Source organism: Triturus cristatus, chromosome 3_2 (genome assembly GCF_964204655.1).
Source record: "Triturus cristatus chromosome 3_2, aTriCri1.1, whole genome shotgun sequence".
Taxonomy (NCBI): domain Eukaryota; kingdom Metazoa; phylum Chordata; class Amphibia; order Caudata; family Salamandridae; genus Triturus; species Triturus cristatus.
In genome coordinates this window covers 675,876,346-675,900,473 of record NC_140584.1, presented here as the reverse complement: position 1 = coordinate 675,900,473, position 24,128 = coordinate 675,876,346, and positions in this window count along the sequence as shown.

The window sequence follows — 24,128 nt, the reverse complement described above, 5'->3', positions numbered from 1 at the left end:
TACACATTTTTGCAAAGTGCCCAGTTCTGTTGCATTTCCTTCTGGCTGGACATTTAAGATGATCAGCAAGAGGATTAGGATTACGACACCTATAGCATCTCACATTAACATTTTTTTACTTGGTCTTTAAAATCTGTTTTCCCTATTGATCTTCCAACACTTGCCCAGAATTCCTTAAAACACTAACCTCCTTTTCATCCCTACCATTATCCTTATTAATTTTCATTTCATACACACAAAAATCAGTATGTTCAATACTTTTGGCTGTCCGAATAGCATCCTCTAGTCTTTCTTGGACTTCGTGATCATTAGTGCAACGCATCAACTGGTCACTAATTGAAGAATCTGTTAAAGGTCCAAACTCACACGTGGCAGACAAACCTCTGAGTGTCGCTATGTCAGAGGTACCTTTTTCATTCTTTCCCTGAATTCTATTGAAAAATGTATGCCTCTCAAGAACAACATTCAATCTTTCCCTGAAATGAGTACCTAGTTTTCTTAAGATTGTAGTAAACACACTTTCATCTCCATCTTCCTCCCCCTCACCATTATCCGATAAATCCTCATAAACCTTCCTTCCTTCCCTAGACCCCAAATTATGCAACAACATATATTGTTTTTTAATTGAAGGACATTTTTCACCCCCTATGGCAATTGAGTAGGAGTGCAAAATCTTTGCACATCAATCCCAAGGAATTTCTGGTTCTCCTCCAGTAACAAATGGAGGAGGCTGGCTCATGTTCGCTACATCCCTAATGAAAGGAGAGAACAGGAACCAAAGAAAATGAATAATAAAATCAAAACAAACAGTTTGGGAAGTACGGCAATTATAAATCCAAGTACTCTACCTACTTTAAAATAATGGAACATGTAAGAATAATACTTCAGATTTTTTAAAATATTGGTTATCTTTTCTTCACTGTTTTCTGGCAATCTTTTATATTAATAGTGAATATTGTTACATTGTTCACCATTTTGATTATAAAAATGGAGTACAAATAGCTTGAAAATTACTTTTCCTGGCAGCTGATGTAAGTAAAAAAAAATGCTTCTAATTGTATGTTGTGTGCATGCTTGCTGGAGAGACAGTGTGTGTTTGAATGTGTGTAGGCATGTGTGTGTGAGTAAAAGTGAAGGTCAAAGGGTATGATGTCCCAGCTATTTTGGTCATTTGATGTCCATGGTGTGGGGCTGGCTGCAGGGAAAGCATGTGACCTGACCTGCCACCTAGCACTACGCCCAAAAGCTGTGGGTGACCAACTCCATATTGTGGACGGCATGTGGCAGTGCACCGAATAGTATTGGATGCAGGGCCTGCACCCTGTTTCCAACCCTGCGTGCGTGCACAATTCCCTGCTGCACTCAGCCATTGGCCATGCATGGCATGGGGTTAGGCATAAGGACTTTCCAGCCAGTCCCCCGTGGACCCCCACACCACTTTTTAAAAAGTATTTTTGCACAGTGGCACTTGCGCTGCACTGTAAATCAGTTGTCACCTTGCAGTCCTGCAAGGCTATGCAATTTTCAACCAGTGAAGCTTGCATAGTCTTACAGTACCTGTAGTCCTTTGAGGTTACATGGTACCTCATAGGCTGGCTGCACTGGGTCCAGCAGAAGTACTGCAGAACCCACAGCATGAAATGTTTTAAAAAAAACATTTTTGGCCCCTAGGGGCCTTCTGGGGTCCCTCGTGAAGTTTCAGGGAGTCAGGCCACCCTTGTATCTGTTTATATGTGTAACTTCAGGACATTTGGACTAAATTCCTGTGTGCTTTAATGGAGGCAACAACATTTCTTAGTATATTGTGGCCAGTCAATCAGATTGCTTGGCCCAGTCCTGCGGCACTAAAGGGGCGACAGGAAAAAAAGCCCTCTTTGCCAAGTAGAATGCCCTATTTTTTTAATTCACAGTACCACAGGAGAACCACAGTACCCCACAGGACCAACAGTCCTGTTATCACTATGAGTTGAACTATAACTTCTCAAAAATGGCTTACATCAAATTGCAAAAAGCACACTTTCTGAACAAAGCTCTCACTTTCTGCCAAATTTGGTGTAGTTCTGTTCAGTTGTTTTTTTCTGTATCCCTTCCCAAAATTCCTGCTGGACCTACCATGGGAAAAATATATTTTGTAATCCTCCCTCTTTTCGGCACCACCCCCTCCCCCCACACTTTACCTATCAGACTGAAATAAGTGGATGCCATTTGTTTTGGAAAGTTGCATGAATATTGGTCAAGCGGAGCCAACGTTATTAGCAAAACAACAATTCTCTTCCTTTTGAAACTGTGACGTATAACTACACAGTGGCGACCACCACAGACAATGATATTTCTCACCAGATTTAGGTTAATTTATTGAAAAAATATTAATATTTTTTATAATTCTTTTTACATTTTTCAAATACACAAATATATGTTTTTAACATTGTGGCGATTTTCATATTTTGAACATGTATGAATGTTTTTCAAATTATTATAAATATTTTAAAATGTTCTATATAATATATTTGTGTGTATTTAGATGTTTTTACGTACATATATTGTTATAGAATAATTAAATTATTTCATTTTGTTTCATTTTCCAACAATATATTTTACAAACACATGAGGAAAATTTTGAAGTTAAAACTAATTTTAATTAAATACATTTCACATCTTAAAAAGTTATTGGTTGTTTTAAGTCTGTATTTTAGTTTTCAATTTGTCTGGTTATTTTTAATGTTCATTTAAAATAGTCTATATTGTTATTAACTATATTTTGAGTTGTCATATTATTAAACTTTAGATATTTTTCAATACCAATATTTGGATTCAATAATTTATTCTAACTGTAATTATAGAGCTGTCTCTATTATGGATGTCAATATTTTGTATTTAATATTCCTGTACATCAATATTCTTGATATCGATATTTAGTAATACCATCATTTACATACGCACCCAAACAGTACAGGTGCACACTAGCAAAATCTAAATATGCTGGACCCCTTTTTCACAGAAGAAAAATAAATAGAGCACTGTAACCAAACGCAAGAAAAGTAATAAATGTAGGACCATATACAACATACAGCTTGCAAAATACTAGTCACAATTTATGACCCATATTTTCGCAACCAATAAATAATTTTCAAATCTGACGTATATACATATAGGCTGATTTGGAAAGTTTAGATGCAGAGTGGGTCACAAACTGACCTACTTCATTATTCGAAAGGAATCATGAATTGCTGTTTTGAAGGGTAGTGTTGTACGTGTACTTTCCAAATAACAATCCCCATTCCTATGAATAACAATGAAACAATACATGATATTGTAATGCAAATTTGATTCATGCTGTCACCAGTGTTTTCTTCAAGTGCTTTTCCCCTAACCCGTCTAGATGTGAGTAAACTCCAAAAATCCTTAAGGTTGAAAATAAATCCAGCCCTGAATAATAAAAACACCGTATGCACTATCCTCTTGATGCAACCGTTGCTGGTTAAACTCGTATGTGATCACACAGTGCCTGTGCAATTTCTCCTTTGTGTTAGCAAATGTGACCCAGAATTACTTTCTGGCATCCATTGTAAAAGATGAACAGTGACATGATCATGTCAGACTTGACAGAAAAGAGGACAGGTCTTCAAACATGATGCCATCTTGGAAGAGTATGAATACTACATTTCACTTTTTGTACATGAATCAAGGTGTGATTATTTGAAATACAGTTCAATCATTTGAGAGAGCAAACAAATATGAAAGAAGAAACATTTAAAAACAGATCTTTAATATATAGGGAACAACTTTTCATACAAAGCAAGAGAATTCCAACTGGTTTTTAGGGCCTTTCACTGTGACAGAATCCAGTCTATTTACCCAAAATAGCTATTTTCTCAAGAGAAACTTTTTGTTATCCATTCCCACTCTACCTCCCATGGCATCCAAGAGCAAAAATCACAATTGATGTATGTGATGTCTTTTTTTATTAAAGTGAATTGCAACCAATAAGCTATATGTCAGTCAGTCAAGGATCTTTATTCGGCTGATTTCAAGCCATAAAAGCACAGAATAAAATAGTAGATAAAAGCTGCATAAAATTATACCCGCATCAAATCCAATTCATAGGGTCACAAAAGTTCATAACTGCAGGAACATTCATCCCACAGCCCCATAGAGATTTTTGATTCTAGTTGCAGAATCAGTCAAATTTAGAACTGCTGCAGAGATTTAACTCACATAGTTGTTGCGAATAAAGCTGCACTTTACTATGAGATCTGATCAAGGATGAACAGAGAATTGGTTTCAAGACGTGCTTTCGGGGGTAGGAATATAAATGACAAAATAAGGTAAAGTGCTTAGTGCTTTGCTTTGATAAGTCAACGCAAGGGCAATTTGGCAAAGGTGTGTGCCAATCAACTTTCTTGGGGAAGGACACCGATAAGTAAAGAAGGTTAAAATGCAGCTTGGTGAACAAAAACCTACTTTTTGCATCAAAATTGACATCTGTTAAAATCATCAACCCAGTGATGTTTTTATTAGCTTTATAGTTGGCAACACTACTTAGTTTGTCAAAGTTCGCCTATGCTGGGTTTAATATCTCTCGGGTTGGAGAATAGGTCTGCAAGACCCAGCTCCAAAACCCCCACTTTAACTTAGTTAATCCAGGGGTTCTCCCAAACATGATTCATTAGGACACAATCTTCCAGAATGTCTTTTTCTCCAGATTTTGACCCAAAGCAGCAAATGAGCCAACTTAATCCTGTCCTCAAGGGGGTACAGGCCCACCTCAGAGTGGCACATAAAAGAAGGGGTGCTTGCAGAAAAGCAAGGAGACTTCTGAGGAATTTGTTCTCAATCTTCTAGAACCCCCCACACCTCTGCTCCATACGAAGCTTCAGCAGTACACTTGCTTTTGTAAATGCTAATCGTCTCATGCACCAGTTTGTGCCCTAGCAGGGGTGCAAAGGTGAAAATCACATTCATGGCTCTTTGGAACTTGATGATCGTATTACAGAATAGGCTCCGCCAAGATATGTTTTCGTCAAGTGAGATGCCTAAGTAATTGAAAGTTTTGACCTTTTGAATTTCCATACCACTCAGATAAAATGTTCGGATTTTAAACGTTTTTGGACCAATGCTCATTACAAAGGATATGCTGAGATTGATACAGCATCGAACTCTCCTCCACCATAAAACTATAAAAAGGCATTGCAAACTGCTTGCAGTTCTAGAAATAAGCACCGCACCATCAGCGTATAATAAAAAGGGTAGGGCCTTTGACATCACATTAGGGAGATCATTCCCAGCTTTGCACAGGCTCGGTTCAAGGTAATTAATGTAAATGAGTTCACCCTCTATGCCCAAACCTGATCCTAATCAGACACCCAAGTGCATCCGTTGCAGCAAGCCAATTATAGCTTGGTCGATTCCCATCCTTGTCATTATCCCCCAGTGCTTAGATCTATTGACTGTGTCAAAGGTCAAAGAGAGGTCCATAAACGCTAGGTGAATGGATTCTCTCTTTGCTTTGACATACTTGCCAATGACCAACTGGAGATTCAAGCATTGCTTGACCTTCGCTAGAACTGATGGAAACCCATATTGGACTCTAGATAAAGAGGTGGATTCCTCCAGCCAATCCTCCAGTTTTCTTGCTAAAATCCTACCACGGGTCTTAAGGGAACAATCTGGGAGGGAGATGGGTGGGTAGCGGCAGGGATCATGAAGGTCCCCTTTCTTAAAGATTTATATGATTTTATTTTGGATGTTTCTCTTGTGTTCAGTCAACCTAGTTTTGGTTTTACATCCTGTTTTTCCTAGGTTTTTTCACAGGCATTTAAGCAGGTGCACAAAATGTTGTGAGTAGCAGATGGCTGTGGGTTTGAGCCTAATTTGAGTCCCTTTTAATGGATGAGTAATCTGTGAGCCAGGTATGATGGTGTTACAGTATGCAGCATTTATGGAAGGGTATTGCGCCTTTTTATTCACTTCCAGTTCAATAGCTCCTTCAAATTGTGTGACCTTTGATAAGCGAATATCAGACGAATATCAAATAATCCTCTAAAGTCAGTTTCAGTTTAGAGGATGTTGTAGGAATATTCGCTTGCTTTAGGCACTTTTTGTGAAATATTTTGACACAATTACCATCCCTGTTGGTTTGTTTCTTTTGGAAGTTTGTTTCTGTAAATCAATTCTAGTTTTCGTGTTCAATCTTTTTATTGCTTCTTGAATTACACCACATGGATACCCCCTTTGTTTGAATTTCTCACACATAGTGATTTTTGCTTTTTTTAAACTCCTTGTATTAGAAATGATCCGTTCAATCCATAATATTTGGAAGTATGGTAAATTGTTATAATGCTGGCTGATGGAAGAATCGGTAGTGCAGGAAATTGTTCCTATCAGCAGACTTTCTGTAAATATAAGTTTGAATTTGTCCATCCTTTAGCACAACCTTAACATCCTTATATGAGATGGTAGGGTCACTGATACTGTTAGTATAACTGATGCGTCGATCTACTTTGTCGTGCCCTGGATAGCCAATGACAGTAATATTACAAACTTATTACAAAAATGCTGTCTATATACTCAAATATGAGGTTATGTTTTCCTCCCAAATGAGGGGCTGTAGTATTTTTTCATCTTCAAACATCTGCTATAGAGGTTTGCATAGCTTAGAGCTGTGCAATTGCCCTTGGAAGTGCTTGTTAGTTTAGGTAATAATTGTCATCTCATTTAAAGTAACTATGCTATAGAGTGAAATGCAAAAGGAAAATCTTTAAAGCCTCTTGTACAGTAGTTGGAATGAAAACGCTTGCTCTGCTTCACTTCCATCTCCTAGGCTATCGATGTATAAAGTGATTTCACATTGATGGTGCATAATAAGCTGCCTGTCATGTCTTGTTCAGCTAGCCCATGCAGTTTTATTAAACAATCTGTAGTGTCTCTCAAATACAATTGAGCCGATTGCACATAGAGCTGTAAATGATAATCAAGGAATTTCCCAATAGGTTCATGTATAGAATCCCTGGTTGCTGCAATTGGTCTGAAAAGTAGGTACTTGCCTTTCCTGTGTATATTTGGTAGCATGTGAATTGAAGGGATTTGGGAAATTCTTGAGTTAAGTATCCAGGGCTCATGTATGAAACCATTTTGCATTAAAAACGCTGTGAATCGCTAAAGAAGTATGAAAGGCTTTGTAGTTGCAATTCTAGATAATCACAATTTTTTGTGATAACCTAAAACTGTGAATAAAAATAGGGAATCGCAATTTGGTATTCTGTAAGTACATGTACCAAGTGCCATGTAGCGCCCCCAGGGCACGTGTGCACTTTAAATGTGCACATTTTTTGGGGGGTGATTCAGGGGTGCCTTAGGTCCATGGGCACCCTATATTTTGCATGACCTAGTTTCTGATTAACAATTAGGTAATCGCAAATTAGCTAGAGTAAAACCATTCACACCTATGGGCCTTTAGGCCCATAGGGACAAATTGAGTAGTATTACCTTATAGCGATTACCTAATTGCTATTGCGAATCTTTACGAATCACTATTAGGTAGCCGCTATTTTCTTACACGCCATTTTGTATTCCTTAAATAGTGAGTACCTAAAATTTGCTTTTTAAGGAATGCCAAATGTGTTTTTCATACATGTGGCCCCTATTGACTGTGTCAGTGATGGTTCTTTTCATGAGGGTCTGATTTAGAATGGTATTAAGAATGTCTGTGAACTCTTTAGTAGGATCTGTCTCTATAATCCTATAGGGTATCTTATAGCTAAGAACATCATTAACATGTGCAGTCACACTTCGCTGGTAAATATCAACATCCATCATAACTACCCCTTACGTTTTGAAAGTAGGTTACCACCTCCTTTAAGGTGCTGATAAAATATCACTGCTTTGCGACAAGATTGTGGATGCAAAACATTAATACATAGTAGACTGATTTGGTATTTGGAACGGATGCCTACAACACACCTCTTCAAAATAGTGAATCTGGATCCATTTCTAAACATGATTAGAGAATCAAAAACACTTTTCTGAATTGCTAAATATATTGAATACATAGGAAAAGGGTTTTAGCAATATTAAACCATCTGATATACTTATGAACTGTGAATGCTAAAACCATTTTTATTTGTGGCTCAAAATCTGTAATCTCATTATCAATAGTAGTAAACCTCTAGTGCTAGAGGCCTGGATGTCATTTCTAATAGTACTTTGAAGTTAGACCCTTCTTGGTGGTGAGACATATGGTCTTGGCTATTTATTGCCATTCTCAAGGGATTTCCATACCAAATAACTGGAAGGGAGAAAATTAGTCCCTATTTTTAAGAATGGAAACTCTGGTACCCCTATTGATCCTGTTAATTCCACTAATTAAATTACTTTCCAAGATCTTATTGGAAGAACTTCAGATATTGATTGAAAATCTGTGATAGGTTTTTACCAAGAGATGTCCGAATGAACTGTTCAGTGGCAATTGGCTTTAATGGCTAGAACAGTGTTGGTGTACTGCACATTCATTGACATCTTCAAGTCATTTGACCAACTTGATCTATAATTGCTGTGAACGTTCTGGAAGGCAAAGTTAACTATTGGTCTATAAGACATGCTATCAAGTCTTCGTCTAGATACCTGAATATACCTCTCAAGAGGTGCCTGGGTGAACAGTAGCACTTAAATTCCTAACTAATGCAGTTTATCTATGTTGTAATCTTGGGCTCATCTTATGTAATAATTAAATAAATAAATTAAATGTCTTATTTAACACCAGCACATACTCACTTCCCGTAACATCGGTAGGGTTCAAGGTGGAAGTGTTATTTTGCAAAGACACCCTTTTTCTTTATGGCTTGTAAAGGAAGGTCACTGCATTATCAAATATTTAATACAAATGGTTTTAGGATTAGTAAATCTAAGTCACAAATGTTGATGTTCTTAACAATTACCACAAATGACTGAGTTATATTGATGGGGCTAAGTTGACCCAGGTGAAAGATTGCACATGTTTAAGAATCCTTTTTATTTCCACTTATGAAGGCAAAAAGACAACTATTGCAAGTATACTCTGTAGTTTTAAACATAAGTACAGTGGTTATATATTTGGCATGCCACCAAGCTAATCTTGGACAAAGTTGAATTCCCTAAGCCCCTAGACTGTGTAAATATAGGGGGCCCGATTCACAGAACTAACTTAAGACAAAATCCTAAACTTACTACCATTTTGGTATTCACAGAAGGCACTTACTCATTTTGGTATTCACAGAAGGCACTTACTCATTTCGGTATTCACAGAAGTTAGGAGTCCTAACTTTAGGAGTCCTAAATGCCTTCTGTGAATACCGAAAGTCTTAAAATTAGGATTTTTCTCAGTTTAGTAGTAGTATAGTTAGGACTCCTAAGTTTAGGACTCCTAAATGCCTTCTGTGAATACCGAAAGTCTTAAAATTAGGATTTTTCTCAATTTAGTAGTCCTAAATTTAGACTTAGGACTACTAAATTGAGAAAAATCCTAATTTTAAGACTTTCGGTATTCACAGAAGGCATTTAGGAGTCCTAAAGTTAGGAGTCCTAACTATACTACTACTAAACTGAGAAAAATCCTAATTTTAAGGCTTTCGGTATTCACAGAAGGCATTTAGGAGTCCTAAAGTTAGGAGTCCTAAACTTAGGACTACTAAATTGAGAAAAATCCTAATTTTAAGACTTTCGGTATTCACAGAAGGCATTTAGGAGTCCTAAAGTTAGGAGTCCTAACTATACTACTACTAAACTGAGAAAAATCCTAATTTTAAGACTTTCGGTATTCACAGAAGGCATTTAGGACTCCTAAAGTTAGGACTCCTAACTTCTGTGAATACCGAAATGAGTAAGTGCCTTCTGTGAATACCAAAATGAGTAAGTGCCTTCTGTGAATACCAAAATGGTAGTAAGTTTAGGATTTTGTCTTAAGTTAGTTCTGTGAATCGGGCCCATCATCTTCCAATTTGAAGTGGGAAAAGTGGACAGGCGCCCCTTTAAGCTACTGTAAACCTATTTGGAAAAGATCCACAGAATTAACAGTCAACACCTGCCAGAGACAAAAGTGACATTTTTTCATGGTGTCCCCTCACTCTTTCCCTGAATGAGCACTCACAATACACAAAGGCTAAGATTAGAGGCTTTTATTTAGAGCCAAATGATTGTAGAAGATATGCCAAATAGCAGACACCCACATATCACGAACAGTATAGCAATGAGGAATGAACAAAATATAAATATTTTGAAACAATGTAACATGTTATGTGTGAGGATTCTACTTCCTATGTGGTCTCTTCTAATTAGAAGTAGCATATTAGACCTGTCAGCCTTAGGATGGTCTTAACCCAAACACTCTACCTGTTTACCTCCTCTTTTTGCCGATTCTTTTTGTTTGCTTTAGGACTGTGAGCACTTTGCCACTCCAGACCAGTGCTAAAGTGCAGGTACTTCTCCCCTAAACATAGTAACATTGCTTTATTCTTAACTGGGATATTTAATTTATCTGTAAGTTCCTAGTAGTGTGCACTACCTATGCCCAGGGCCTGTAAGTTAAATGTTACCAGTGGACCTGTAGCACTGATTGTGCCACCCACACAAGTAGCCCTTTAAACATGTCTCAGGCCTGCCGCTGCAGAGCCTGTATATGCAGTTTTTATGCCATGTTGACTTGGCATTTAAAACCCCATGTCAAGCCTTAAAATACCCTTTTATTACAAATAAGTCGCCCATAAAGAAGGCTCTAGGTTGCCCATTTGGCAGGGTGCTGTGTAAGTAAAAGGTAGGACTTATACTTTTAGGTTTTGCATGCCTTGTCAATGAAAAACACCTACATTCATGTTTCACTATTGTGAGGCCTATTCCTCTTAGGTTAACATTGAGAGTATCTTATTGCACTTTTAAGTTTTAGTTTCTGATTGAAAAGGAGTCATGTTTAATATAATTGGAATGGTAATGATAAATCCTCCTTCCTGACATAGTTGGATTTAACATTACTATTTTAGAAATGCAACTTTCAGAAAGTTAAAAAAATAAGTAATCGATGGATGGAATGCTGACCAATGCCTAACATTCACCCCCCCAGTACAGATATCTAGGCCTAAATCCATTATTTGTTTGCTCACTATAGAAAAACAACTTGGACGGACCAATCTAAATGGCTATCCAACACTGCAGTGCCCGGCACAACAAGGGTTTGTTAAAAGAACCCTCACACACCAGCCTAGTTGGTGTCATGCTTCATCATCGGGTTCACAGCTGAGTAGCCGAATGCTACTCAGCTGTGCTGCGACACCTGGTTACAATGGGTCTGTTTTTTTGATTTTTTGTGAATGTGATGAAGTGGTGTAATTTAAAAATACCTCTGGGATTCTAACTGATAATTACTTTAGTCCCAGTGGCCCAGAGTATATTTAAAAACAGTGAGTGGATAACATTTTAAGACTAGTGATTGCGCCTTAATTATCCCTGGTCTACATGTTTCAGGCCTTTTACAAAATTTTATAGGGCTTTCTTCAGGACCTCTCTAACAAAACTAATGGTGAAAGTGAAAAAAGTGAGTGGTAAAAAGTTTAAACCACGTGTATATGCATTTTAAGCACACACGCTAAGTTGTGCTGTATATGCTTCGTGGACTAACCGTAATTTGGGTCCACTGATATGCATGTACCTGTAAAAGAAAGTAAGACAATACAACACAGTACAACACTTAACACATAAAATATGCAAACTGGAATTCATTGTATGCTATATCCGTGATTTTCTTCATATACCATTATGGTGGTTGCAGAAGTACTCAGTGTCAGGTATACGTGTAATGCCATTCATACATATAACATGCACTCAAATACAATGTGCAAAGTAACATGCATGTGACTGACTAGGTGTACATGCCAGGACTAATCCAAGGCGCTTAGTAGAAGCATTTTTGAAAAGTACTAAACTGCATGAAGGATGAGGCGCAGTAGAGCACGAGGACTTTCTAATTAATTAAGTGATAGTCACCCTTAACGGCAGTAAAAAACCACGTGGAGCTGGTTGAAACGTACCTTGTGGACATAGCGGTATCACTGTTACTTGGTGATAGTCTAAGTCTGTGGGCTTTTGAAAAACCAATGGTTAAATCGCCCGTTTTAAAGACAATTACAATAATTACATTATTTGCGATCCCGGGAGGGGTGAGCCCCTATTGTCACACACTGAGGAGGAATAAAAACAGGAAGGGGAAAGTCATTATATCCTGGTGAGTTACGTAAAAGTCCCCAGCAACAGAGTGACAGAAAATGTAGGGGCAGCATCAAAGGTACATCCCTGCATCCAACAAGTACTCAAAAGGTCTTACTTCGTCAAGGTGCTCACCCACAATACCACCTACTCCACTCTCCTCGGGAACAGGATGCTTCCCGCTGTGGTAACTGGAGCCGATATTTAAGTCACCGTAACGTGGGAAAACTTCCTGGTGTCAGCGTGACACGTCAGGATGCCTCCCATGTGCCGGCCGAAAAAGACTAGACCGCTTCTCCCATTCGCGAGAAGCATGAGGTAGTGATGTGTTATGTTCGGTGACCAGCACGATGTAGCAGCCGGCACCAAAGTAGGCCGATGGTAGTGACTAGGGTCAAGGCCTTAAATAATGCACGGGAGCCAGATGTGTGTTGGTCGTTGTCTCGCCGTCGTAGCCCTAGTGGCATACGTACGCGCGCGACCCTTTTTTATTATACGAAGGTCACATGACCTTTACGCTCCACGCCTGTTGCGTCACAGGCGAAACATAACATTCCTCCCCAACAAACATCAAAACAACAAATAACAATTAACTCTCTGGGTTACCTCCCAGCTCAGTGCGAGGATCATCAAAGAAATGTTCAGCAAAAATAAAATGAAACAGTCTTACGTGAGGTAGTCTTTCAGGCGGCAGGAAGGCTCAGGGTTCCCCCGCAGATTATGTTGTGACATACCTCTGCCTTGAGAGTCCCGGCCTCCAACGTCCAGTGAGATTTCGTTGGGCAGGGTCTCTGGAGAGTCACGGCTTTTGTCCACCGCCACACCAGCGGCTCTTCGGCACAGAGTTGACTCAGGGCTTTCGGACTCCCAGACGTTTTCCATGGCCGGCCCGGCTTCCACTCCACTTGGACAGGCTATTCTCCAACCGGCCTGGTGATAGCCCGGACCCTTCGGGCTGGTATTTCTTGAAGTGTGACACATTGGCTGTTATTCTTTCTCTCCCTCGAGTGGCAATAATGCGGGTTCCCCTGACAGTTACCACCGTCCATGGTTCTTTCTCTTATGTCAAACGGAACTTGCCACTGGTAACTCGATTCTTGAGCAACACTACATCCCCTCTCTGAATGCGTGGCACTGTGGCCCTCCGCAGGAGGCTGACGTGAGCATGTGCCTTTCGGTGCCGGGCGTCAATTACGCTCTCATTGGGGGTTTCCGGCTGCCACTCCGGGTGATTAGGAATCAAATCAGTGATCACTCGCCCCATGAGAAGGTGGGCCGGTGCTATGCCTGTAGTGGTGTGTGGCGCTTGGCGGTAGCTCCTTAGAAAAGTAAATATAACTAGCTCCAGGGACTGGGCCTTATCATGTGCAATCCTGATTACTTTATTGAGGGTACGCATAAATCTCTCCTCTTGCCCGATCGCCTGTGGCCACCGGGGTGTGATTCTTCGGTGGTGAATGCCTAGGGACTGCAAATATGAGGCAAATTCTTGACTTTTGAAGGGAGATCCACTGTCAGTCCTCAGTTCTTGTATGAGGCCATGGGTGGTCATGATTTTCTCAAGTTTTGGTATGACCTCGGCAGCACTGGGCACCGGTATTATTTCCACTTCAGGGTATTTAGAGTGGTCATCAATAGCCACGAAGGTGTGGCGATTGTCAGGAAGGCTACCGAAGTCTAGGTTAACTCGTGACCACGGGGCTCTCGGCCTGGGTTCCACAATGATGGGCGCACAGGCCCGGATGGTGGCCTCTACGAGTTCATCCATCAGCGGGAACCACACCTTGGTTCGGAGTCGTGACTTTGTTTTGACCATGCCTTGATGACCGATGTGTGCAAGATCAACGACTCGTTTGGTTAGTGATGTCGGGATCACCAGCCGGTATCCTCTCAGCAAGCCCCCTGTGTCATCTTCAGTGAGCTCGTCTCTGACGTGATAGATACTGTCCATGATTTGTTGCGCACTGGCCATCAGGACTCTCCATTCCTCCTTAGCCTTGTGCCAATTGCCGCTCTGCATGGCTGCTTTGGCTCGCTGTAGACACTCGTCTTGGCCCGTCGCTTCACGGAGGCTTTCCATAGAAAGTGGTATGGGGCAGGAGCGAGCGGTGACACATCGGACATACTCTTCCATGTCAGCCAAGTCTACCATCTCTTGAATGTTGGCTGCCCGGGGATGTCGAGACAGGTAGTCGGCCGGATTCTGAGAGCTAGGCTGGTATTCCACTTTGCAATTATAATTCTGGAGCTGTAGCATCCACTTCTCGATATGTGGCAGTGGCTTAGTTGAGGTCCTCGAGAAGAGAGCTATAAGCGGCTTGTGGTCCGTCGCTACCACAAAGGGTTTTCTGTAGACGTACAGGTGAAAATGACGGCACCCCCAATGAATTGCAATGGCTTCTTTTTCGATTTGAGAGTATCTTTGCTCCGTTTCGGTGAGAGAGCGGCTTGCAAACGCCACCGGGGCCCAGTCCTCATTCGGGTTCAGTCTCTGCAACAGCACGGCCCCTAATCCCACAGGGCCAGCATCCACTGCGACTAATGTCAATTTTCTGGGGTCGAAAAAGGCCAGCGTGGTGGCCTCAGAGAGAGCATCCTTGATTTTCTCGAATGCCTGGGCCTGGTCAGGGCCCCACTTCCAGGTGGTGGACTATTTGGTGAGCTCCCTCTGTGGTAGGGTCAGATTTGCTAGATCCCGGATGAACCTCCCGCAATAGTTCACCATACCGAGGAAGCTGCGGACTTCGGTGACATTGGTGGGGGCGACTGCATCTTTTATGTCTCAAACCTTTTCGAGGTCCGGATTGACCCCCTCTGTGGAGAACGTGTAACCGAAGAATTGTAGCTTCCTGCGTAAGAACTCACACTTTTCTCGATGAAGGGTGAGGCCTGAGTCTCGCAGGTGACAAAGTACTTGAATGAGGCGTTCGTTATGTTCGGGATGGTTTTGGCATGTATCATAATGTCGTCACTGACATTGATGACGCCGGGGATGTCCGCAATCAGTTCCTGAATGATGTTCTGGAAAACTTCAGCCCCGCTGGACACCCCAAAACTCAACCGTGTGAACCTCCGGAGCCCCACATGTGTTGAGAATGTTGTAATATTGCGGGACGCTTCGTCTAGCACCAGCTGATGGTATCCGGACCTCAGATCTAACTTAGAGAACCAACAGCCTCAGCCATCTCCCCAATCAGGTCATCTATCGTGGGCAGCCTCATGTCGATGCAAATCCTCACCGCGCCAGGCTGTTTGGGCTTTCGGGTGACAACGATCGGGGACACCCACGAGGTGGGACTGGATACTTTCTCGATTATACCAGCGGCTTCCAATTTCTTGAGCTCTTCCTCGACCAGGGGGTGCAAATGTAAAGCTATTCGCCGATGCCGTCAGGTCACAGGTTGGACGGTGGGATCAATGTAGAGGTGTATCTCTTTCCCCTTGAATCTTCCGATCCCCTGGAACACTTCCGAGAATTCGGTGAGAAGGTGCTGAATGGACTCCTGGTACACCCCGAAAGCAAATGTCACTACCCCTAACACATCAGCCGCTCGGCACCCCAAGAGCATTCCTTGGTCATCTTCGATGACATAGACGTTGGTGGTGATGGATTGGGCACCATGTGAGATGGACGTTCGGAAGCGGCCTCGTATCTTCAGAGGAGAGTCTTGACCATATGCAAACACGGTTATGGCCGAGGGATACAGAACTGGCCTTGGACTCATAGTGCTGTGTAGGGCCGACGCCATGATGTTGATGGTGGCACTTGTATCAACAACTGCCGTGTCATCCTGGGATCCCACTCGAATGCTGCATTGGGGTAGATGCCTCGCTTTTCGGGTTGTGGTGCCAATCATGTGGACTTTGTGCACTACCCTCTCTTCCTCTTCGTCATCGTCCATGTCGCTGGGTCCTCTTTTACCTTCGGTCCTTTGGCGGGGCTTGCGGTCCCTCTTTGACCTGCAGACCTTCTCGAAGTGGTTAAACCGTCTGCACCCTGAGCACCTCTTGCCTTTGGCAGGGCACTCGGCCGCCGGATGTGGTGATCCACCGCAGTATCCACATGATTTGGGTTGTCCCGAGGTGGAAGTTCAGGGCCCTTTCTTGACCCATCTTGTTGGGGTTTTGGTCGTTACGGTGTTTACTGGCTCGGTTTTCACCGGTACTTGGAGGGCTGCCTCCATGTGCGCAGCTCGCGCTTTTGACAGTTCTTTGGTCCGCCCCAGGGTTACTATGTCCGCGAGAGACTTCCCTGACTCTTCTAGTATTCGTTCACGGAGCTTGGCCAATGCAAAGCCTTGGATTATCTGTCCGCGAATCTCTTCCATTTCGTTGCGGAACCCGCACATGGACGCTAGGTTTTTGAGTCGGGCATGATAGGTGTCTAATGACTCTTTGGGGAGCTGGCGCGCTTGCCTGAATATGAACCTTTTGTAATCTTGATTGGCCATCGGTTCGAAGTGTTCATTGAGGGCATCTATCAGTGTATGGTGGTTCTTGGGTGTCGCCTCTGCCAGTGTTTTGGCGATGTTATGGATGTCCTTGCCCCCCAAGTGTAGCAGCATCACTCGTTTCTGGTCATTGTGGACCTTAGTAGCCTCAAAGAATATAAGCAGGCGATCCACCCAATCTTTCCATCTGGGCGCTAGCAATGAAGGCGACCCCTCCACTGTAAAAGACTCTAAGGGTGGTATTGTGGCCATGTTCACCACCTTGACCCGTGTCCGTGTCCCTCCTGGCTGATATACTTCTTGGGGGCGTGTTTGTTGTTCAGTGCGTGTGGGCCGTCCCCCTCACGAGGAAGCCCGGGTCAGTTACAGCACTATCCCTCCGGAGGCAGAAGGTCTTGCTTCAAGTGGAGGCCCTTTCCCCTCTTGCCAGTGGACCCCTCTTCAGCTCAGTAGTGCCCAGGCTTACTGTATTGTGGGCCTCACTTCACCCCCCACACAACCAATGGTGTGCCTGTACTCACGATGTCCTCCGGGTGCAGCTCCCACCCTTATCTGCATTCCGGGCCGAGTAGAGACAGGAGGCAGGGGCCAGCGATTGCTCATTGGCTGAAAGGAGAACCAGCCGAGACACCCTTGCAGTCCAGGCCTGAGCCACGTGGCCAGTAGGCTGAGGCTCTGCACGTTGCTCGTGCCGAATCGGGGAGAGGCAGCGCTTCATCTCCTCACCTTGCGGGGCAATGATTGATGTTCATGCAGCGATGATCGGGCGCTCCGCTGTATGTGCCGTCATCAGGATACCAAGCACCACACACCGGGGCACGAGCGCCGTGAGCCGATGGTAGTGCTCGCAGCCGCCACTCCGATGCGCAGCTCGTCGGCGAGGGCACACCCACCCTTGTCGCCAATTGTTATGTTCGGTGACCAGCGCGATGTAGCAGCCGGCACCAAAGTAGGCCGATGGTAGTGACTAGGGTCAAGGCCTTAAATAATGCACGGGAGCCAGTTGTGTGTTGGTCATGGTCTCGCCGTCGTAGCCCGAGTGGCATACGTATGCGCGCAACCCTTTTTTATTATACGAAGGTCACATGACCTTTACGCTCCACACCTGTTGCATCACAGGCGCAACATTACAGTGACGTATGGACGTCATGCGGGTGCTTCCGTGGTAGCCACGTGAAGCGGAGCCATCAGTATGTAAAAAAATGATAAACATAGTATGGGGACCGAAAATTGGCACGAATGCTGGTTGAAGCGCAAGTATTAATGTGTAAAAAATATTTTTGTTAAATAGAGCACACGAAAGTGCACAGAATTTTGTGCGCTTGGCTCACAAAGATATTTAAGTCGGAAGAATATGGATTTTAAAAGCAGTTTTTATACAGAAAGAGTGTTTTACAAAAATTTGTTTTTGCAAAAACAGGGGTAGCACAAGGGATACAGAGCATACGGCACTAGGTTAGCGCAGCTGAGAGAGACAGATGTTGGCCCAAAGTAGAGGCAGGAGATTGCGTAACAGAATACTGCATATATTCATGTGCCTCATATGCACAGACTGTAAAGGTATCCTTAAAAATTAAGAGATCTCATGGAGGGGAGATGGCTGACTAACAGGAAGTGATAAAAGGGTGTAAATTATCTCAGAGTGAGAATGACTAGCAAGGTGGTCATCTGTTCAGACTGTTCTAAGGTATATTGTCATTCAAACCATGGAGGTGGGTGGACAAGCGATATTTCCATCGTTGCTCTTTTTCCAGGAGTTGTTGTTGCACATTGTTAGTGTTCGGTTCCAGCTGTTCGATAACAAACCATTCCATGTCATTTGTTGTATGTCTTTTTTCCAAAAAGTGTTTGATCATGCGTGATGTATTAGGTTTGCACCGGATGTTGCTTCTGTGTTCACAGATGCGTGTCTTAACTCTGCGGCTAGTCATGCCTATATACCTTAAACCACAAGGATATTTGATGAGGTATATGGCATTGGTAATATTGCAATTTATGTGCTTGCGTATCTCCCAAACCTTTCCTGGTTCCAGATTCAGGGATTTGGTGGTCTTTGTCAAGGGACACACACTGCAATCACCGCATGGGTAGTGCCCGGTCACTTTCGGGAGTCCCCATGCATTGTGTATTGTATTGATTTGTTTGTTGTGCTGTTGAGGTCTTGTAGACACCAGGCTATCTCTCATACTTTTCCCCTTGTGGTAAGAGAACAAGGGTTTATCCCACTGTTGGTTACCAGTGTTAAATATCTTCCAGTGTTTCTGGTTGATGTGGGCCACCTGGTTCGACTCTGGGTTGCAGGTGAGCAGGATAGTTGGTTTGTGGTTTCTGTTCCAGTAGTCCCTCTCTGTTTTGATTACGTTCCCTTTTCTTTGCTTTTTCGGTTATCCTGTATGGATAGCCTCGTTGTTTCAGTTTTGAAGATAGCATATGTGCCTGATCTTTGAAGTCTTGTAGATTGCTAAAACTTCTGCGCAACCTCAAGTACTGTCCATAGGGAAGGTTTTCGCTGAGTGTCCGAGGGTGAAAGCTGGTGTAATGAAGTAAAGAGTTCCTTGCCGTGGCTTTGAAGTGGGTCTTGGTCTCAAGTTTCCCATTTGAGTGTGTTATATCAAGGTCAAGGAATGTGATGGTCTTCCTGCTTGTTGTGTGGGTAAATTTCAGGTTAGGGTCACAAACATATATCCAGGTGAAAAAGGTCTCAAGTGACTCTTCTGATCCTTCCCAAATAAGGAGGACATCATCAATGTACCTTTTATAGAACTGTATGTTTGTTACCGATGAGGTGTTGGGATTTTCAGTAGTGTTTGTTCAAAATTAAAAACATAGGGCCCGATTCACAGAACTAACTTAAGACAAAATCCTAAACTTACTACCATTTTGGTATTCACAGAAGGCACTTACTCATTTTGGTATTCACAGAAGGCACTTACTCATTTCGGTATTCACAGAAGTTAGGAGTCCTAACTTTAGGGCTCCTAAATGCCTTCTGTGAATACCGAAAGTCTTAAAATTAGGATTTTCTCAGTTTAGTAGTAGTATAGTTAGGTCTCCTAACTTTAGGACTCCTAAATGCCTTCTGTGAATACCGAAAATCTTAAAATTAGGATTTTTCTCAATTTAGTAGTAGTAAAGTTTTTTTGTTTTTTGTTTTTTTTTCCTTTTTTTTTTAAACTTTATGCATTTTCCAATACAATTAATCAGCTTTAACATAGTCGGACATTACAGGGTACACAAGATCTAGACATCATAAGAGACTGTGACATTGAATCATACTCATCATATCTGAACCACACGGGTCTAAAAAGGAAGTGTTATGGCTTTGTCTTCACCTATTGGGGGGGAGACTCGGGACAATGTGACGACAGAGCAGAGTGACTGTTATGGAACTTGCCGGATGAACCCAGGTTGCCCCTCCCTCTAATGCTGACCACACTTTCCACACAAATTCGCATATCCATATCTTCCCTCAAATGAGCCCTATATCACAGTTACTGGAAATATGTGCCAGATCCAAACCCCCAAATCTCGGGAGAGTCGTTGTCCACCCCAGTGTTCTCCAAAAGCATTATGTCGCGTCCCCTGTAGTGTTCTCTACGGTGGCCTCATTGTTGTTAATGGGATGTGCCAGTAGATAACTTTTTAGCGGACCCCAGATGTCCACGGGTCTAGAAGAAGTAGGCAATAGCTCTGAGTATCTGAGCAGTGTATCCTGACAGTGTAACATATCCTGTACCCATTCTTTAAACTTGGGAGCTCTGCCCCTCCCCCACCGACAAGCCACCCGCCTTTTTGCCAATAGAAGTGCAACCGTTATGAATCTGCGGTAAGGTTTCCTTATTGTTTTGGTATACCCCAGTAACACCTGAATTGGAGAGGGAGTCGGCGGAGCATCAATCATCTCAGATAGGCCCGTGTATACCCGCTGCCAGTATTCCGCTACATCAGGGCACTCCCAGGCCAGATGCAAGAAATCCACTGTTGGCGCGCTGCAACGTACGCAACGGTCATCCTCCCGGAGTCCGAATCTGTGCAGTTGGGCAGGGGTGCAGTACAGTCTATGCAGGAATTTATAGTGAATAATCCTGAATCTGCTGCTGGAAGAGATCTGCTCCGTTTGCTGGCAGCAGAAACACCAAATTGCGTCCTCTATGAGTGTACCCAGCTCCCCTTCCCATCTACCGCGTGCTCTGCAAGGCCCGGAATCAAGTGAGGTGTGCAGTGAATGATATAGTTTAGAGACCGCGTGGGCTGGAGAATCCGCTTTCAGCAACTGGTGCAGTGGATCCAGTGTGGGTGGTTTGTCAGGAAACGTCTCAGTCACCGCCTGGATTCCACTGCGTAAACGGATATATAAAAATGTATCCATGGAGGTGGGTGTCTGGTCCCCAAAGAGGTGCGCCAGAGAGCGGAATAGCCCCCCGTAATAGAGGTCCCCCCATGTCGTAATTCTAAGTTTGGCCCTTACATGTTTAAACAATTGTTCCTGCAGCAAAGGCATCGAAGGGTGATACGCCAGAGGGAGCAATGGGGAGTAGACTAGTGTCGTCTGAGCCTTTCGCGCTATACAGTGCCAGGCTAGAATGGAACAGGTGACGGGAGTATGATATGCAGCTTGTGTCTCAGGTTTACTAAATAACGCCCCCTCAAGCGGAATTGGATCAGCCAGCCAGTGCTCAACCGCCACCTGGGGCATAAACGGAGGGGTATGAATCCAATAATAAACTAAGTGAGCCTGCGCGTTGTAATAATATAGCTCAAAATCCGATAAATCGATACCTCCCTGGGCAAATGGACGGGTGAGGGTATCCCAGCTCAACCGAGGTCCCTTACCTCCTCAGACCAGCCAAATGAGCTCGGTCCGCAAGGTTCTAAAAAAGGACTTTCCCGGGTGATAAGGAATGTTTAAAAACAAATAAAGGAGTTTCGGAAGAATGACCATCTTAATGAGGGACGCTCGTCCCGCCATGGAGAGAGGGAGTGTGATCCACCGCGACACACAGGTCTGAATATGATCCATTGCACGGCCGTAATTTAGCAGCATTAATTCCTCTTGATTGGGAGATATCATTATCCCAAGATATCTGACTTCACCATCGCACCACTGCAGTGGATAATCGAGGGGGAAGGGCTGTGCTGCAGGAGTAAGAGGGAGTATAGTAGACTTACCCCAGTTAATGTGGATGCCCGACAACGCAGCAAATCGAATAAATTCCCTCAAGAGCGGATTAAGATTAGTAGATGGATCCCTCACATACAGCGTGATATCGTCTGCATAAAGGGATATCAGGACCTGCCTCTGGAGGCAACGCAGAGCCTTATCCCGATGGTGCTGGCGGAGCCAGGCCGCCAGAGGTTCCAAGGCCAGGGCGAATAAAAGGGGGGATAGGGGACAACCCTGGCGGGTGCCCCGTGACACCAAAAAGGCTTTGGATACACGACCATTAATGCTCACCCTGGCTACTAGTTTATGATATAGGATTGTGATCCACCATAGGAATCCCATGGGTAGCCCCATATTGCGTAGTATACAAAGGAGGTAGTCCCACTCCAATGAGCCAAAGGCTTTGGTGGCGTCTAGAAAGACTGCCACCATAGGTAAACCAGGGTCTCCATTTTGCAAGATCGAGAAAAGGGTGCGCAAGTTATGTGAGGTGGCTCTGCCGGGAATAAATCCCGCCTGGTCGGATAGCACCAGGCCCTCCATCACTAATTTCAGCGGGTTGGCTAATATCTTAGTCAGGATCTTAGCATCGCAGTTGATGAGGGAAAGGGGACGGTATGAGTCACAGGATAGGGGCGGCTTTCCGGGCTTCAGCAGAGAGGTGATTAAAGCCTCCCGCATTGACGCCGGAAGTGTGCCAGACTCATGCGCCTCCAGGTACACCTCCCGAAGCACCGGTGCCAGTAGGTCCATGTAGGCCTTATAAAAATCTATAGGCAGACCGTCCAGGCCCGGCGCCTTCCTGGATGTCATCTGCCCTATTGCATCCCTGATCTCATCCAGGCCAATAGACGCCACCAATAATTCTCTCTGGTAGTCCGGCAGCCACCCCAATGTGAGTTAGCTCAAATACTCATCCATTTCCAGGGAGCCCTCCCTGGTGGAGGTATAGAGCGAGGCGTAGTGTGCCATAAAGGCGTCCATGATCGACTGCGTGTCGCACAGCGGTATGTCCCCCTCCCCCTCCAGCTCCACGACATAGTTAGACCGCTGAGGAGGCCTCACAACTCCCGCCAAGATCTTGCCTGGACGCTCTCCCTCTCCGTATGCCCTAGCCACAAAATACTTACTCCGGAAGTGGACCTCCCTATCCGCAGTGGATTTATACTCCATCAGCACTGTTCTGAATTGGTGTTGTGCATCTAAATTAGTACCGAAGTCTGGACGGGATTCTAATTTCTGTAATGTGTCGTGTAGCGCTCGCAGCACTACTGAGCTTTTAGAAAATGCAAATACCCCATACAGTAACTTTTAGTGTCTCCCACATAGTTGCCATACAGTCCACCGACCCCTTATTATGTCGGAGAAACTCCTCCAGCTCCTGCCCCAACTCTGTGCAAAAGAGTTCATCCAGCAGAATGTTAGGTCGTAGGCTCCACGGGAGTGGCTTTCCCACTAAGTCCAGCAGTATGAATTTACTGGCCCCGCCTGCCTCTGTCTCACCTCGGTGTGCCTGCCGTCCGCGCAGCGCAGCAGCCGCTTCACCAGCTCACCAACCCGCTACTCCGTGGCTCGTACCGCTCCTGCCGTTACACCGCGGCCCTCCGGCCTCCGCCAGTCCCCGGCCTCGCGTATCTGCGCTCTCCGTCACAGCTTCCAATGAGGTCCCGTTGCTCCTCCCTCTGCATTCAATCCGCTCCTCTCTCCGGAATGCCTTGATAACTCGACTCCAGATTTTCACCGAGTGTGTTCGGACCAAATCCGATTCATATTTCCCAACGGGGGGCAGGTTTCCATGCCTCAGGATGGACTGTAGGATGTTTCAATCGCCCAGCTGGCGAGAGCCTCACGGGTGTGCGGCCATATCGGTCTGGCACCACCTAGCGCCCCCAAGTAGTAGTAAAGTTAGGAGTCCTAACTTTAGGACTCCTAAATGCCTTCTGTGAATATCGAAAGTCTTAAAATTAGGATTTTTCTCAATTTAGTAGTAGTACAGTTAGGACTCCTAACTTTAGGACTCCTAAATACCTTCTGTGAATTCCGAAAGTCTTAAAATTAGGATTTTTCTCAATTTAGTAGTAGTAAAGTTAGGACTCCTAACTTTAGGACTCCTAAATGCCTTCTGTGAATACCGAAAGCCTTAAAATTAGGATTTTTTTCAGTTTAGTAGTAGTATAGTTAGGACTCCTAACTTTAGAACTCCTAAACTGAGAAAAATCCTAATTTTAAGACTTTCGGTATTCACAGAAGGCATTTAGGAGTCCTAAAGTTAGGACTCCCAACTTCTG